Source organism: Acipenser ruthenus, chromosome 12 (genome assembly GCF_902713425.1).
Source record: "Acipenser ruthenus chromosome 12, fAciRut3.2 maternal haplotype, whole genome shotgun sequence".
In the NCBI taxonomy this organism is placed as follows: domain Eukaryota; kingdom Metazoa; phylum Chordata; class Actinopteri; order Acipenseriformes; family Acipenseridae; genus Acipenser; species Acipenser ruthenus.
The window spans coordinates 3,570,499-3,588,934 of NC_081200.1; the positions used below are offsets into that span (position 1 = coordinate 3,570,499).

At 39.7% G+C, this 18,436-nt stretch overlaps 1 protein-coding gene across 1 annotated transcript in view; it reads right to left on the reverse strand.

The window, feature by feature from the left end:
• The window catches only part of LOC117416965 (SPRY domain-containing SOCS box protein 4-like), a 58,947-nt gene extending 41,045 nt beyond the window's left edge, over positions 1–17,902 (reverse strand). The window contains exon 1 of the mRNA XM_034028484.3: positions 17,540–17,902. The gene's annotated coding sequence lies outside the window, so the exon portion shown is untranslated. The remainder of the gene's footprint in view (positions 1–17,539) is intronic.
• Positions 17,903–18,436: the final 534 nt, after the last annotated feature.

Genomic DNA, 18,436 nt, shown 5'->3' on the forward strand with positions numbered 1-18,436 from the left:
GAACCTTTTTAGGAGTGGATATCTTAAAAAGCAATCAGGGATATATTCAGGTTTAATAATTGAGAGAAACATATGTAGGTGGCAGAGGTGGGATTTGAACCGGTGGCCTTCAGATTACAAGCCCTGGACTTTAACGACAAGACCACAATGCCACTGCAAGGCAGTACCCTCAATGAACGTGAACAGAACAAGGTCTAACCTACTTGTCAGGGGGGGGGGGGGGGGGGGGTCTCAAGCCAACATTATCAAATGCTTCACTTCAAACATTGAACAGTAGCACAGATCGGATACTCTTCCTACACACAAGGACTCCCCTCTCTGCACTAATGGAAATTCAAAGCAGAGCTGTAGCACAATATTCCAAGATGCTGCCCTGTGAATTTGATGCTTGACAGGCAAGTTAAATAAAGGCTGAAGGTGAAAGTTAAAAATACCCCTCTATTTTAACCTTGCGAGAACATTCAAGAAGGTTTACTTGCTATTGAAAACAAAAGGATTTTAAACAAATTGATGTATTCATTTCATAGGGCCCAAGTTTCATCAACTGTAATGCTGGTCCAGCCTATTTTCTGCATGAGTAGGGGTGTGGTGGTATCCGAGCAACTTGAATTAAGAATCTGTTAATGACGGTCGTGGGTCTGACTGGGCAGTCTGTGTATTATAGAAGGGCAACATGTAAAATTAGCAGTGTTTTCCAGGCAGCAAAATAAAAAAAGCCAAGACGATTTTCTAGAAGAATTAATTCCCAAAAGCCATACAGATTCCTACATATTAAAGAGCTGTAGTGAAATACTATTATTAGCATACTAGAAGCAGATTTCATTACACTTGTACAGTAAGTTAGTCTTCTTACCAGAAGTGAGCAAGACCTCCAGGGAATGCCTGTTTATAGATTTCAAATATTTATGTAGTACATTTTTCACTTCAGATGAGGACTCAGACAGAATACCCAAGACATTAAAAATCATCACAGTCAGTCTGGTGCCATTTTAAAAAGTGTACAGGAAGCACGCAAGAAGAGCATTTTGTTTTGGGGTCTCTTGATATAGCGGAGGATGCTTCAGAAGATGCCAGATAAGATCATGTTGAAATAAGTTTTCTGCCATCGATTGGCCCCAACAGCAGTGTAATATATAAGTCATGCTGCAAAAGAAAATAAAAGAAATCAACACACTTTCTAACACAGGTGTCTCACGCTTCATGGATGCCGTCATGAGATCCACACACCAACAATCACTGCAGAGAACAGCAGATGAAATTGAAAGATCTGTATAGTATAGCTGTGAACAGTGCTCTTATAATAGAAACACAAGTGAAGCAGAACTGAAATTGTGCCAGAGGTAATTTTTTTTAATTTAAGTTTGAATGACATACATACACACGCACGTTATAGTTCACAATGCCATCACAAATCCCTATATAAATTATCCAGTGTTTCATGGCATGTTTGTATTCCCTTTGCTTGTTTTTGGTAGAGTGTTTAAAACATATCAATCTACAATTAGAATAAACAAAATAAAAAACATCCCACATGCAATTTAGCGTCATTTTTTTTTTCCTCTAGTATGCAAAACGGAAATGCCTTTTGTTTTCTACGGCACACGCACACACATTTTAAACACATTTCTGCAGGATACAGGTTACATGGAATATACGAGGAGTATACTGGGGTGACTGTATTGTATAATATACTACGTGGTGTTCTCCCTGGGGTAGTATATGTGAATTATACAAGGGATGTTACCCAAGTGCACCCTGCACTACAAAAATGACAGAAAGAGCAATGGTTTTAGCAGTCACTTTGATACACAAGGATAAGCATTCTGTACATTAACACGGTCGCTAGGTGGATTACAACAGAGGAACCCCAGACTGCGCATGACAATCTCATAGATCAGGGGACGAGATCACCATCATGCCAGAATCATTTCTCACAGAGTTTGCTCCGTTTGGGAAGGGATAAAAAAACAAAACACACACACACACACACACACACACACACACTTATGATGTACAAAAGATTTCCACATGGGACAATACTGACTGAATCGTTCCATATTTCAAAAATGTATAGCAAGCATGTATTACAAGACCAATAAATCAAAGTACTGTCCATGAATCCTAAAGGTTGGCATCATCAAATGCCAGGAATTGGAGCAATGAAGCCCCTAGCTAAACTTGTTCTGAACTGATCACACTTCTCACAGCATGAACACGTTTCACCCAAGCCTGTAAGGGTTACAGTACTACTAGGAAATGTTCATGAAAATTTAGGGAAGGGAACAAATTTAACAGGGACCTTAAAGAAAAAAAAAAATGTAGTTGCATTCACGACTTGCAGTATCAACAAGACAATTAAGACACAATATCCAATGCAATAATGCTATTCTGAAGACATGGCAATCTTCTTAGTAACCGCTACAGAATGCTTGCATGTCAAAAACTGAAGTTTGAGAGAGCCTTTGTTTTCAGCGAGCCCCTTAACTATGCAATCTAATTACATTGTACTGCCTGCCAACACACTAACAGATGCTGTTGACAATATAAAACCCTCACAAAATGTGTTAGTTATATTTATACCATAGGGGTCTGTGTCATAAAATGATAGAACCTTGTGGGAGACCACATTAAAACTGGGGGATACATGCAGTCAAAGACAGCCCTGAAAAGTAAAATCACTCTTTTTGGCCTCCCAAGTGTTAATGCACTACAATGCAACAGAGCACAGCTACAAGTTCACCGTGGTGTCAACTATCTGCAGGCAGCCCAGACTATCCCACCCTAGAGTTTCAGAAATAATCCCATCACAGCACATGACGATAGGTTACCTGACCTCTTCTACTGAAAACACTCCTCCATGAATGTAGGTACAGTGCAGGGGGACAGTGTCTAATCTGCCATGAGGTACCAGATGTGACCCTGCATTACCAGAAGGTCAAGCACACACACACACACACACACACACACACACAGAATCTTCACTGGGATGGAGTGGTCATGTCCCGTCCCCCCACTGTGTACGGTATAGGGAGAAAGGGTGAACTTACTGCACTTCAGAGAAATGGAAAAGTACGTAGGCCACAGAAAGTCTTTTCCACTGTACTACTAAACCTGGTTGTTTCTCCACTGCAGAGCCTGTGTGATGTGACGTCACACCTAATGAACACGTCGAGTCGCGTGCAGTTGATGCGGTATTAAGAGGCGCTGTATTGGAGTTGAGAATGGTGGATCCAGAGGTTATTGCTTTCTTCATTTTTTTTTTTTTAAATATATGACAGAATACAATAATGGGCTGTTTACCACCCGTACCACGACTGTCTGGGGCCCGACAGTTCGGATGCGACGGTGGAAAGGGGTATCGGCGTCAGACCAACATTGTCTGTTGTTGGAGAGGATTCCATTTTGAGTCTGTTAATACTACACATCGTTGATTTATGAATTTATATTTTAATAATAGTGCCAAGTTATAACCATGAGTATTTCTGCTAGAAGACCAAGTTCATGAGAAGAACTGCAAATCCATCTCAGAAGGACGAGAGAAGATAAAAGGACGAGAGAAGATAAGTGTTGAAATGACAGGGCTGTGAGAAAGTGCACATTAAAAATCAGGAGCGCTGCCAAACAAACAGTCTCTAAATGCTGTATTACATTATTATTATTATTTTATTTCTTAGCAGACGCCCTTATCCAGGGCGACTTACAATTGTTACAAGTTATGACATTATTTCACATTATACAGATATCACATTATTTTTTTACATACAATTACCCATTTATACAGTTGGGTTTTTATTGGAGCAATGTAGGTAAAAGTACCTTGCTCAAGGGTACAGCAGCAGTGTCCCCTACCCTCCTGTCAAGAGTCCAGAGCCCTAACCACTACTCCACACTGCTGCCACTACATTAGAGATGTGGAATAAATGGGACATGTGAGCCAACTGGTTAAGCCTGCAAGACCACTCACACAAAATTACAAATGATTCCATTTTTGTCATTACAGTAAAGAGGGGTCACACCTGGATTTGCACTGGACTCATTCTGTCCCCTTTCCATAATTTCATGAGTGACAAACACCACACAAAAAGTTAGTTAGCTAGTATTTTAAATGATACTATAACTTCTGTGAGCTAGCAAGCAAGCCATATAATACTTGGATCAAGTTGCTAACCCATGCTGCTAGTTACTGCAAGTACACAGGCCTGAATTCACAACAGATGCAGAGGGATTGCCTGCTGCAAGTTTAGAAATGAAAAGAGAAATACCATTTCAAAACAGTCCTACCCAGAGACAAATTTCACACGCCTCTGAACATTCACCTATTCAACCATCTGCTCTTCCCTCGGATTAACTCTGCAACGACAAAATGCATCTGAGCTACAGAAAATCATTCCTGCAGCTGTCCGCTTTACAGCAGTGTCAGTCCAGTCACCCTCACCCTCGTTCATAAACTGAATTCCAGCCTCCTGCCTTCTGTATTAGAATACACACTGTACTCCCTTTTTTATATAAAATGTACCATAAATCAAACTCTCCACCCCCAGAACTGGATCCAATAAACCTTCAGCCAAGGAAGCTTTCAAAATACAAGATGAGGGGGCAAATTGAGGCAGGACGAACTTAAAACTGGAATGCTATTAATCTGCTTTGTACTTTTAGCTTTTAAATGATCATAGAACATCAATATTTTGTTTGAATTGTCATAGCAAACACACACTAATCTCCAAATAGAGTGTTAGAATATAATATTTACATATTTAAGTTTTGTATCCATGCAAGCAAAAAGGAAAATGTATTTAATGGTATAGCTTTGATACAAAAGCATATGCATACGCCTTCACATATGCCTGCTTAAAGCTCATCTGAGAGATGCTGGACTCCCGAACGACGTGGAAGACGATGAAGATGTGTAAAACACATTTCCATTTTTTAAAAGTTTTATTTTTTCAATTTAGATTTAGTTATAACTAGCCTACCAAAAAACTGGATTTCATAATCATGATTATTTGTTATCTGGATAAATGTAATCCAGTGACGTTTTCTCAAAATGATGCAGCTAAAAGTAATCGATCACAAAATATAGGATTAGAAAATCCGGATCACTTTGATCCAGATTAAAAGTTTTGAAAAACCGGCCCCAGGCTATTGAATTTAAATAAGTTGCTTCGCTCTGGTCCTGAAACTGGCCAGAATTGATTTAAAAGTCAAATCCTTGATCGAGTTGAAATAGAAGAAATAAGAAAAAAAAAAATCTGTGGTGTCAAGCTTAGAGAGCGTGCTGTAGTATTTATCAATAATGTTATTTTAGGAGACTAAGACAGCTAAAAAAGTGCATGACATCTATTTTGACAGTAAAAACGTGCATTTCCACAAAGTGTCTTAAGTGCATAGGCTCGATCAGGGGTTTCAAACTCAGTTCCTGGAGAGCCGCAGAGTCTTCTGGCTTTCGTTACTTCATTGGTGTCATTATTTGATTAACTGGATACATTTAACACTTCTTTCCAGGCCTCAAAATGTTAGTGTACATGAATCAAGTGCATTTTTTAAAATCATAAACTGTCAAAGACATTGAACAAAATGTTAAATATGTCCAATTGAACAAATAATTCGATCCATTCTGTTAATTGAGAGCTTAAGTTGGAATGAAAACCAGAAGACCCTGCGGCCCTCGAGGACTGGAGTTTGACACCCCTAGATTGTATTTATTAATATATAAAATGGAATAAGCTCAAAAAGCTATAAGAAGGGCTGGAGAATTTATTTTTGTACCTGCAAGCTGTTGTACCCTTGAGCAAGGTACTTTACCTAGATTGCTCCAGTAAAAAGCCCAGCTGTATAAATGGGTAATTGTATGTAAAAATAATGTGATATCTTGTAATAATTTTAAGTCGCCCTGGATAAGGACATCTGCTAAGAAATGTAATATCATCATCATCAACATCAACATCAACAACAGCGTGGTAAAACATATCCAATACGTCTCTGTGATCCCACTCTGCCCCGCAGGCAAGTTAACCCCATCACAGAGAAGAGTCATCTGCAGTGGGTGCTGAAGATCTGGATACATGCCATGACTCCCTGCAGAGTTTGAATCATACCAAGAAACTAGGAGTGAAGTCATGACTCTGATGCACACAGGCAACACTCCGGAGCTCTATACTTTTTAGAACCAATACTGTACAGCTTCACTAAGCAACACAGTGCTCAAGTGCAGACTGCAAGACAAACATGATTGATGATATGGTGATTATAAAAGGACACTGTTTCACTTAAGCAAAATGAGGATGGCAAGTTGACATTGTGTAAATATCGCCAGTTTGAGGCCAATGCTTTGTGTTTTGACTCGACACGCGCCCCCCTTCCTCACAGTCTCACAGAAACCAATTAAAAATGGTCATGCTCACAATGTGAGCAAGAGGCACAACTGGTGACTGGGTATTTCCTAAGGGAGCTTGTTTGAACAAAGTTCACATATTATCCAAAACAAAATGCCACCCAGCATACTGAATAATAATAATAATAAATAAATAAAAATAAATAAATAAATAAATAAATAAATTAAAATAGGAACAAGATGCAGAGGACAGACAATGCCAAACAAATGTTGGGGAATTCTTAACACAAGACAAATACAAGCTTGTTCTCCTGGATTACAGGACAGATTTGTTAACATTACACCAACTAAATAAAAACACCAATTTAAATGAGAAGCAGCCATCTGCAAGGAGCATGGAGAGTTCTGTTTTTACCCTGCTTGTTTTATAGATGCCCATCTTGCACGATGCAAACAGGAGCCAACTTTCTCCCACCTCCCTCATGTGCTGTACTGTGGAGCTGGTCTGCACAGTTTGGTAATTAACGTGTCAAATCTGTAGGTCATTCTAGTACCCATGGGCCCCTGCTTGGTCTGTAGGCAGTAGGCACTGCTTCAACAAAAATATTGAACAAATCAATGCATTAATGGCTCCGCAACTGGTCTGCTTGCTGGATTTAGAGCACATGCTGAATTGAAGATTAGTGACTGCTCTAAATCTTCCAACTATGGTAGTACAATAAACACGGTATAATTACACCCACCTGTCAGGGTCACTCGATTATATTTATCCCGACCAGAATTTGATTTGATGACCACAGTCAATATGAATAATGTCAAGGTTATTAATGTCTGCAGCACATCTTCAAAGCAATTAAGAAGAGGGTGGTCATGGAAACGGACACATCACCTTGCCAGGCACACACATCCAGGTGCTATACCATGACATTTTAAAGTGTGACTTAACACCAGGCTTAAACTGCTTTTCAACTTAGACTGAAGGTTTCAAGTCCCAATTGTTGCTGCGATAAATATAGCATATCTTGCCAACTGTTCAGCATTACTGGCAATCTAAATCCTTTGATACAAGGACTTGTAAATGTAACATAATAGGAGTTAAACTGTGTATATAACAGCAATTATTATAATTTATCAATTATTCACGTGTATACCTACATTACCTCTCATATCTCAAATCAATCAATTTAAAAAGATATCCCATTTAAAAAATAGATTTAAAGAGAACAGCAAATTGCCTAGACAAAAGTCACATTGGATTTGGACCACTGAACTATTTAAACTTTCTCTTAATTATTTTTCTGGGAGGCAACTGAAGCACCTGGCACTGCACTAGTCAATGCCAACTAAACCTCTGGGCAACTCATCGATCATGACATTTTCAATTAGGACACGACAATACTTCATTACTGTCACTTATCACAAGTTAGGCCCAGTATTAATGTCTTGTCACTCGCCTAAAACAATGGCAAGGCCAGCAAGAACATCCCTCATTCTGCCTCAGCTTGCCCATATCTGAGCAATAGGCATCAGTAGATACACAGCATCTGAATTAAAGATGGTCAGGAATAGGCACCTGCTTGTGCGTCAGAGCATTGGGTCTCAACCTCAGCCCTCAGTCCTCAGTCAAGGACTTTAAGCCAACTAATTAAGGATTTGGCTGGAAAATGTGGATACAAAAAAAGTGGAGACATCAGAAACCCGCTCTGTATAATATAGCCTTCCGAGGTTAAAATACCGAACCAATTAGTTGGCAAAATAAGTTAACGCTTGCTGGTAAAAGCAGATCTATAAACGAGTTGATCTTCAATAGAGAAACAAGTACAGGGGCTGAATAACAAACAGCAAGGGTTTCTAACCAAGAACTTTCTCTGCAAACCTCTACAGAGCGCTGCTGGTGTAACAGAATTACAGTTTCCTGTCATTTACAATGTCTTCATTGACAAAGTCTCCCAATTCAGGTATGGAGACAGTTTCCTGTCATTTACAATGTCTTCATTGACAAGGTCTCCCAAGTCAGGTATGGAGACAGTTTCCTGTCATTTACAATGTCTTCATTGACAAGGTCTCCCAAGTCAGTATTTGCTCTCTTGCTTCATACCTCTGCTATCTAAACCCATGGCTGAAAAGGCTTTCAAATTAGCATATAGATGACGACCAACCCTAAATAGCTTTTAGTTTTGCATTTCTATGTAATCTAAATCTTTGCTACTTTTGATTTCTGCACACAGCATGTTCAAAGTGCAGCAAGCTGTGCAATCTTTAATAGCCTCATTATTTAACAGGTTTATTTCTCTACCTTGCACAAGAGTACAAAAACAAATCCTGTTCCTTTGTTATCAGCCAGTGTTGACTGGCTGCCTAGGGTTATCATTCTATTATGAAATACAGCATCTGTTCTGTATTTCTTAAATCTTTTAGACAGCAAGAATAATTGCTTCATTTACCCGTGCACATGACTGCAAGAACAATGCACCACTACACTGAACACACACACCAAGATGATGCTTATTACACATCTCCACATCTAGCATTAAAACAGGAAACCTATACGCATGCCTTCCGAGGAACTGAGAACATCTCTTTGCATTAGTGTTTGCACTATTGAAATACATGTACTGGACAGAACAGGCATAATGGAAGCAATTTTCAATCGAGGTTAAAATATACAGGGCAGCAGTGTGGAGTAGTGGTTAGGGCTCTGGACTCTTGACCGGAGGGTCGTGGGTTCAATCCCCAGTGGGGACAATGCTGCTGTACCCTTGAGCAAGGTACTTTACCTAGATTGCTCCAGTAAAAACCCAACTGTATAAATGGGTAATTGTATGTAAAAATAATGTGATATCTTGTAACAATTGTTAGTCGCCCTGGATAAGGGCGTCAGCTAAGAAATAAATAATAATAATAATAATAATAATAATAATATATAATACAGAAAAGTCAACCTTGTTCACTTAATTATACAATTTTATGCCCAATTCAAGTTTGCAATCAATCAGTTTCTGCACAGTTGGCACACGCTGTGGTCTTTTCTAGAAGTCTCTCATACACAACAAGCTGCACCAGCTCATGCATTTTATGGCTAAACAGAGGAAGTCAGTCTCCAGTGCGATCTAAATACAACGTTAAATGCTTTTCATATTCTCCTATTATATGTACCCAGGTATCAAGACAATGGGAGGCTAACCATTCTCCTCCTGGTATTAGCAATGCTATACATGTCTATCAAGGGGTTATTTAACCTTTAACATGAATGGCTGGTTTCACAGACCCCAATTAGCCCTAATCTTAGATTACTTTACCTAAAACAACATTAGGTAGTCCAAGACTGGTTTCACAGACCCAGATGAGCATTAATCATAAAACACACACACAGAAATGACTCTTCATTACCCAGTTTTTCCATAATTAATACTTAAAGGGGGTGCTGGCCCTCTATGAAGATACCCAGCCCTTACTACTGTAATAAAACTCTGTTCCCAATCTAATCTCTGCAAAGCTGGCGGACTAAAGTGACTTTCTTTTATAATCATCTGCTCTGGCAATTGCTGCAATTTGTGACTGTCAATACAGCAATTTTAATTTAATTTAACTGAAGACCATCATCCCTACAATATGACACCATTTCAGAAAGCTTAATTAATAACCAAGTCTGCATGTTAGATATCAATATTCTTTCTGGAGGAGACCTCTGTGAAACCACCACCACATTAGTTCAGATAACTGGAGCATTACCTCTGTAGGAAATGTCTCATTGGTTCCAATTAGAGGGCTTCTCTTTTCAGATTTGCCTACACGTCGAAAAATAGTTTTAAATCTGAGCTTAAACAGAACAAGAGTAACTGCATCCGAGAACCATGGAGGGTTTAAAATGCTGTGGACGGCAATTTCAGGACCAGAAGGGATTCCAGTTATTCTACATCATTCAAACTGCTTTTCTGTCTGGAGGGTGTAGTATTCGTTCCAGTGCCTTGAATTCTTAATGCCCCGTCCTTCACCCACGACAATCCCAATTGCTGGGATCTTCCAGTGCGTTCCGGGAGTATGCAATGCTGAGATGTACCGGACACTCTGGAAGAAAATTGTTCTTTACACAGCCGCTTATGGGAAAATCTCACTCCTTTGTTGCAAGATGTTAAGAAATTATTTTGGTAGTTTAGAATTGGGCAGAATGTGTGACTGATGTAAATATTGTAATTTAGAACAGGCTTCGAAATGGACAGTCTGCTTTCAGAACAATAGATCTCAAGGGGCCTTCTCTAGCGACAACAATGTAAACAGACATTTCATCACAGCCCTTGTGGTCCACATGGTCCAGTCTGCTAGTGATATGAAGAGTTTGCCAACCGCAGATTCCAGATTCCAGGGGCTCTGACACAGATGACAATTGTATTTTAAGGAGAAGTCATATGGAACAATAAAAGTGTCTTGCTGGTTCTCAAGCACATGCTGCAAGCTCGGACCAGGTGTTGCTAGGCAGCAGCTGCTAGATGTTGCTAGGCAGCAGCTGCTGTAGCTCAGCCTCTCCCAGCAGGTGCTACCATTAGGAAGGGGGTCCGACACCAGACGCACAACAACAGAAGAGAGTGCATGTAAGCCTGCTTATTAAATCCGCAACTGCTTTAAACTTCTAAAGACATGTTAAGAGGAGTTGATCTTTCTTCTTCATTGAAACAAGCAAGGGCAAATCAATTGAGGAAGACCAACTCTGTGCAGCTGCTTCCAGACTGGATCTGAAAATCTACTGGTACCCTTGGGGATCCAGCTGCAATGCTGAGGAATAACTCCAGAATAATATCCAGACGGGTCAGAAACACATAGTGTTTGCTCTGTGGGCAGTTGATAGACTACTTTAATCTATATTCCCTTCAATCTCTCAGCCTTTATGGACAGGGCATTTGTCATGAACAAAAACTATATACTGCACACAACACTGTAGAAAAGTCTGTTCACAAAACGTTACAACAGTTTTTTTGCCAGAGTTCAAACCCACTCCGTTATAATGGCTACAGAAATACAATTTGAATGAATACAGGGGTTTTCTACAGCAAACTGTGGGTTTTACAGTCTCCAGCCAAGAAGCACAGACAGAAGAAAGGATGACAATCGTCTGAAGATAAGTGACCTTTTGGAAGTACCCATTATGTACACTAACTGCCTATTAAAACCCTTTTTCTCTTCTCACATAAAAAGGCTACCTGCTATGGATCAAAATGAAACTGACCTTTTAGTTTTTTCAAACACGCCTATGCATTTCTAACCTGGCAATTTTGCTTCTAGCAGATATTACAACCTATTTTCTGAAAATTGGTTATATTTACTTTATACTTAAAACCACATTTTGCAGCTAGGCTTCTTGAAGCACAAAAGTCAGCAGCCAACCCAAAACAACAACAAAAAAACTGCAATCTAAAAATCAAAAGGATCCTGTCAAACAAAAAAACTAAGAATAGGTAAAAAAAAAAACAACACACTAATTATTATTAATATACAGTGCATTACAAATGAAAGTCAAAACGTTGTGTACATCTAAGGCAATGTAATGCCTAAGACAGTTTCTCAAGACCCTAATCTAATTATTTAATATTACCACAGGTCCTCTAAGAGAAGGCAACTGATTCTTAGTTAGTTGGAACCTGGCTGCAAAAAAATGCTCTCAGCTAATCACTTACTTTCTTTGCTGTTGCGCAACTCAGGTGTCATGAGTTTCCTGCTTCCCCAGCTGCTGTCAGACTGGACCTGCTCACTCATTACAATACCTACAAATCCGAACCAGGAGGCAGCGTGTGTGAGTTTCACAATCAGTTTACTCACGTTGTGCCCATGGGGCCAGCACAGGTACATCTCAACAGTGCAAGCACCAATACAAAGAGACCAAAGCAAGCCTTGCAAAATAAAACAATACAGCAAATGAAATAATGCAACAATTACTACACATGTGTATCTATAAAAAGTTATTTTTTATATAATAAGTTGTTTATCGAAGCGTCACTAGGAAAATTAGATCAGCATGCTTTTGGTTCACCTAGTTTCTAACAGCAGTGTGGAGTAGTGGTCAGGGCTCTGGACTCTTGACCGGAGAGTCGTGAGTTCAATCCCTGGTGGGGGACACTGTTGCTGTACCCTTGAGCAAGGTACTTTACCTAGATTGCTCCAGTAAAAACCCATCTAAAATGGGTAATTGTATGTAAAAAATAATGTAATTGGATGTAAAAATAATGCGATATCTTTAACAATTGTAAGTCTCCCTGGATAAGGGCATCTAAGAAATAAATAATAATAAGGTAGATGGGTGCTGTGGCAAAGTGGTTAATAGCGAGCAGGTGATCAAGGAACAGAAAGACAATTATAATCCAGGTGCAAAGTTTATTTAATGATATTTGTATGTCCAGTGCCTGATGGCAAAACAAACAGTAAACAATAATGATGTTAAGTAAGACAGCGGTGTTTCCCTTCCGGCATTTCCACATTATTTCCCTGAGAATGAGTTAGTGTACCGAAGCTCCGCCCCTTTTCTAAATGACCGACTTCCTTTTAACCCTCGGAACGAAGCGTCAGGCCAAGCAGTCCAGCGTACTCTGTTCCCGTTACTTTGCACCCTCACAGGTCGGGAGGCAGATTTACCAACAAGAATCATGGTCTTTCTGTAACAGTGCTTATGGAAAAGAACGGCAACGTTTGCTACAATGAAATAGCAATATGAGCTGGAAAACAAGCTACATAGTGTACCTTTTGGAAACTACTTTAACATTATTCATTATGGGGTGGTTTCACAGACCATTTACACTAATCTTGGGACTAACTCACCTAAATTAACATTGGGCAGTCCAAGAGCAGGGTCTGTGATGCCTTAAGCAAGAGAAAAGAAATTCAGATTCACTGGGACATACTAACTCAGTTGTGGGGCTGTCATGCATAAAAATGCTTGTTAGACTTCACAGGAAGGACAATGCTCTCTGACATAAGAAGAGAATTGCCAGGGGACATTAAAAAGCTTTCATAATAGCTGTATTCATTGCTGATGTTTCATTAATTAAGAGAGTGCGTGCAGATAGATGGAACAATGCAAGAAAATCTTAGTAAGATCAATTTTCGGTTTAGGTGCTGTTTTAGGTCAAATCCTGTTAATTTTATACTAAACCAGATACAACTGTCATGAACTGGAATAAAAAACCCTGAAGCATTTTAACTGTTTGTCATGTGAATAAATTACACTAAAAATGTCCTTTATAGAAACAATGCAGAGCACCTGTCAATTACCACTTACTGGAAATAACCCACTCAAGTGACAATAACAAAGGATTCAATATCTGGTCAGGTCAATATAGGAGTATTGCAACTAATAAAATGCAATTATTTTACTGTTTGGCCACAGTATGTATGGCTCACAGCATTTTTTTTTTTTTTTGTGGGCCGGTAAGGCCAAACTCTTAAGCTTGGGAAAGCATGGAGCAAAATTTTTCTCTTCTCCTACAGTATGCGGATTAGGCTGTATGCCAAAAAGTGCATCTACAAACATGTTAAGTGGAAGGATGTACAGTACATTGACAAGGGTCACTCAACTAGTTCAGATTATACCACATCTTCTGTAAAATGACATGGATGTGCTTTTGATATAGAGCAACCGTATAATACAGCCAGCTTAACCCCTGATATTTCTCTTCCCATCAAAACAAGCTTCTCTGCAGTAGAATTCCCATAAGCCAAATGAATCATGCAACACATTGGAAGGAAACATGTTTCTTTAGGCAGACCCTGCCTATAGATTATTGTGCACGCCTTCCCTTCATAGACAACATGCTGTTGTCTATTGATTGCACAGAAAGCTCACTTTATCCATCTTCCAATCTGCAAGCTTACAGTTACTAGTCGTTTCGCAGCCTCCTTGGGTAATGGAGACTTTAATGTATTTTGCTGGACTGCTTCACATGACCTGCAGAGCGCTGGTGGAGGCTGCAATCCCCCAGTGCCTGTGCTTCTACAACGTATCACTTAAGTCCCTCACAAATCAATTAATCTATTTTATATAGCGCCTATCATAGTGGACCACCATCACAAAGCGCTTTACAAGATACAGTAAAAAAACAATGCATAATACAATAAATAACAGTGAACAACAAAGCATAATTCATTAAATACACAGCTAGTATGTGAAATTTCTAAAACATTTTGGATGCACAAGTCATATAGAATCATAAGAAGATACAGTGATAGATCAGAAGTAGCAGAGACACAACAGCCTATAAGAGATATCAGGCTTAAACAGCACGGAATGCAAGCGAGAACAAGTGGGTCTTGCGAGTTGATTTAAAGCGAGCGACGGTGGGAGCATCACGCACCAAAACTGGGAGAGAGTTCCAAAGAGTCTGAGCCATGAAGCTAAACGAGCGTTCTCCAAGTGCGATGCACTTTTGCTTGGGGATAACTAGCAAGCCAGAATTCGGAGGACCTCAGCTTACAGGCAGTGACATAGTGGGTCTGCAGGTTGAGGAGGTACTCGGGACCTGTGTGATGAAGGGCATTGTAGGTGAGCAGGAGACTTTGAAAGTAATCCTGAACTTTACAGGTAGCCAGTGTAGCTGGGCAAGACAGGGGGTTATGTGTTCACGTTTTTTTATATCTGGTAAGGATCCTGGCAGTGGCATTCTGAACCAGCTGCATTCGGTTGATGGTGTGTGCCGGAAGACCACCATAGAGACAGTTGCATTAGTCAAGTCGAGAGGAGAGGAGTGTCTCCGCATCCGTGAGGGAAAGGTAGGGATGGACTTTGGAGATGATTCGAAGGTGGTAGATGGAAGATTTGGGCATCAAAGGAGAGGTTGCTGTCCAGAAGTAAACCAAGGCTTCAGACAGTGGGGGAAGGCAGCAGCAGACAGTTTCCGAGGTTCATGGGCAGCTATATTGAGATTCTTAAGTTGAGTTTTAGATCCTATTAGGAGGAGTTCAGATTTGTTAGTGTTGACCTGAAGAAAACTGGCAGACATCCAGGCCTCAATGTCTTGAATGCAAGCAGAGAGGCAGAGGGACATCCAGGGTTGAGTTTTAAGTACAGCTGGATGTCATCAACATAGGAGTGAAACATGAGGCTATGTTGGTGGATGAGGTGACCCAAGGGAAGCATGTAGATGCTGCCAGAAGCCAGACTGCAGAGATTCAAGCAGATAGAATCTCGAGACGTTTCATCAGCTGAAAGTCTACAGTCCTTTCGAGAGTTTTGGAGATGAAAGGGAGATTGGAGATAGGGCAAACAAACATTTAGACAGTGTGAAAGTGGGAGCAAACCCCAGGAAGTGTAGGGAGCAGCCAATCAACAACTTTATGCAAAAGACTAAACTGTTGCAGATACTAAATACTGTCACCCTTTAACTCAATTAATCCCAGCCTAGGCTGGGGTGATATTAACCCATTACTATATGTTTACAATGGAGAAAGGTCCATGTTAGCAGGTTTAAAAGGGGTGGCACAACTGTATTTAGAATGAACATAAAGATAATCTGTGACTTTAAATAGTCAGCATCTCCAGTGACAACTCCACGTTCAAACAAAGAGATGCCACGTTGCACCACACCTAAAACACACTGCATCTCAACAGTCAAGCTCTCCCCATAAGGTTGGGCAAGTGTCTTCCTTACTCTGAGAACAAAAGCTAATAGTGAACCTGGAAGCTGAGATTCCCATTAATTCATTTTTGCTCAAACGACTTACAGCTTTGAAGAAGTAGGAAGCAGCAGGTTTTGCCTTAAGCACCAGACTAATACGCTAATCTTAAATGCAGTTCATCTGAAAACAATTTATAGCTGTTCACCCAGAATATTAAAACATTTCTCATTGTTTCACCATCGTAGCATTTGGTTAAATAAGTTTAAATAAATGCAATCCATTGCCATCACATTAAAGTTTGGTACTATAATAACTTGGAGATGCTCTATTGTATACATTATTGATGAAGGTTACTTTAGAATTACAAATTGAGGCAAGCAAGCAAACACCATGTACTACACAATTGTATTTTCGTCCTGTAAAGTGCTGCCTTAATTAAATTAAAGATTCTTATTTATTTTCTCATTATTCTATGGTACTGAATTCTGAATAAAATCACACCCATACATGTGAACAAAGGGGAAACAAAGTATTTGAAAACATAATTCAGCAAAAAACCTGTACAGAAGTAAACAATTAGATAAAGAGAAACAAGTCATTCCAAAGCATAGTGTTCAAGCAACATGGATTATTGGAATTGGCATAAAGGCGCTTTGAAAGAAGTGGTGTTGTACCAGATTTAATGTCCCCTAAAGTCTGTGTAATGAAAGGTAAAGATAAGTCCCAGAAAGTACACAGAGATGGAAATACTGCAAGACTGATTGCCAGCACTTTTATCCATTCCTGGTGTTACTAAGGGTTTAATAACACACACGAGCTTGTTACCTATACACTGTGGCTAATCAAGCATGCAGTCTGTAGTAGAATGAGGAAAACAGTGGCGTGGTGCTCACTTGATGCTCTTCCTGCTATTAGCCCAAGACACTGAACCATCCGTGTTCTCATTGAATTAATGAGTCCACCGCCTTGTTCAGATCAGGTCTTTAATTCTTGAATGTGGTTTTCAGTTACGTAACAAGTTCCCGTACTGGAATGAATTTTGGAGGAGATACAAGGTTTTAGACAAAACATGAGATTTTGTACCACAACTTTCCCTCTGGATTGGTGGACCCAATATCACGGTTTATTAATCTTGACTAATAAAATGATAGTATGATTGATTTATCTATAACTAATTCCATTAGCGTCACCCCTGCTGAAAGTGGTTGAAACACTGTATCATGAGGGCGTGTGTTCTCAACTCAATAACGCTGGCACACAACTCTCCTTTGCAAGTTTTGTATACATGCATTACATCCGTGCTCAAATGGGAAAGAGGGCGTTGTTAATTACAACTTTCTAATTTTAGATAGCATTTTGCGTTTGGGAAAAAAATTAATCAAAATGTTGTCGCTTATAAATTATTAAATTAACGACGTTTCGAGAGAAATGTCACTCATATTTAAATGTGTAGAAGATGCTAAATATATTCAACTGAACTGCAAATGCGTGTTTACTCTGTATAAAACAGTACAATGTAAGCAGATAATTACCGTAATTATCCCAAATAACCCTGCTAATAGCAGCAGTTGACAAAAATCCATATGCACATCAATAAAAAGCTTTACTTACGTGTCACGATGTATCCAAAATAAAGAAGCTACAGTGTCAGATAAGACTACCGTCGCTCTGACTTATCAAGACAGGATAACTTTCTCAATACGAACTAGGCAACAATACACCCAGCTTCTGTTTAACTCGACTCACAACAAAAAAAAGTAAAAGTAAAACAGTACAGTGATGTTTTTTTTTTTAAAGTATAGTTTTCCAGCTTTCCCAATGCTGCCCAGTAGCCTTATCACGTTGCAAGCCTCTTTGTTTTGCAAATAGCTCTCCAACCAGCCGATCTATTGATACAGCGCTACCATTCATGCGCTCCAGCATGAGCTGATTGGATGCAATGAACAGAGAGGACGGTAGGGTGACAAAGGTTTACAGGGATTCCACTGTGTCCTAACGTCTGCCAATTAGTATGCTCATCAGTCAGTGTCACTTTTGTTGGATTCAAATTAGATGTAACCGTATATATTCTGATTTGAATAGACTACTGCATTGGCTGTAACTGATAGAGTAATTGCAATGTATGTATGCTGTAAAACCTTGATGCCTGAGATTGTAGAAACTGGCTGGTCGTCAAGTCTTGTAAATATCTGTTCCAATTCCCAACTCTCAGCTGGTCACCAGCAGCTACTGGAATATTCATCGGGGCTGTGCTTGGAAATGATAAGCAAGCCACGTGACAAAAGGTAACTTTCCTCTGATGCAGTGGCGCACCGGTCTCTGTACCGCAAGGTGAGTGAAACATGCTTTATGTATGCTGTGGTGCACGATGGTAAATGCACGTAAGCATTAACAATCATGACCAAACACAGAGAATTACGGCATCAAATCTTGGAGGGAACCACACCTTTTAAACAGAGTGAGAGACTCCCTACTGCATTAAATATACCGCAGTGAATAAGCAGGCGG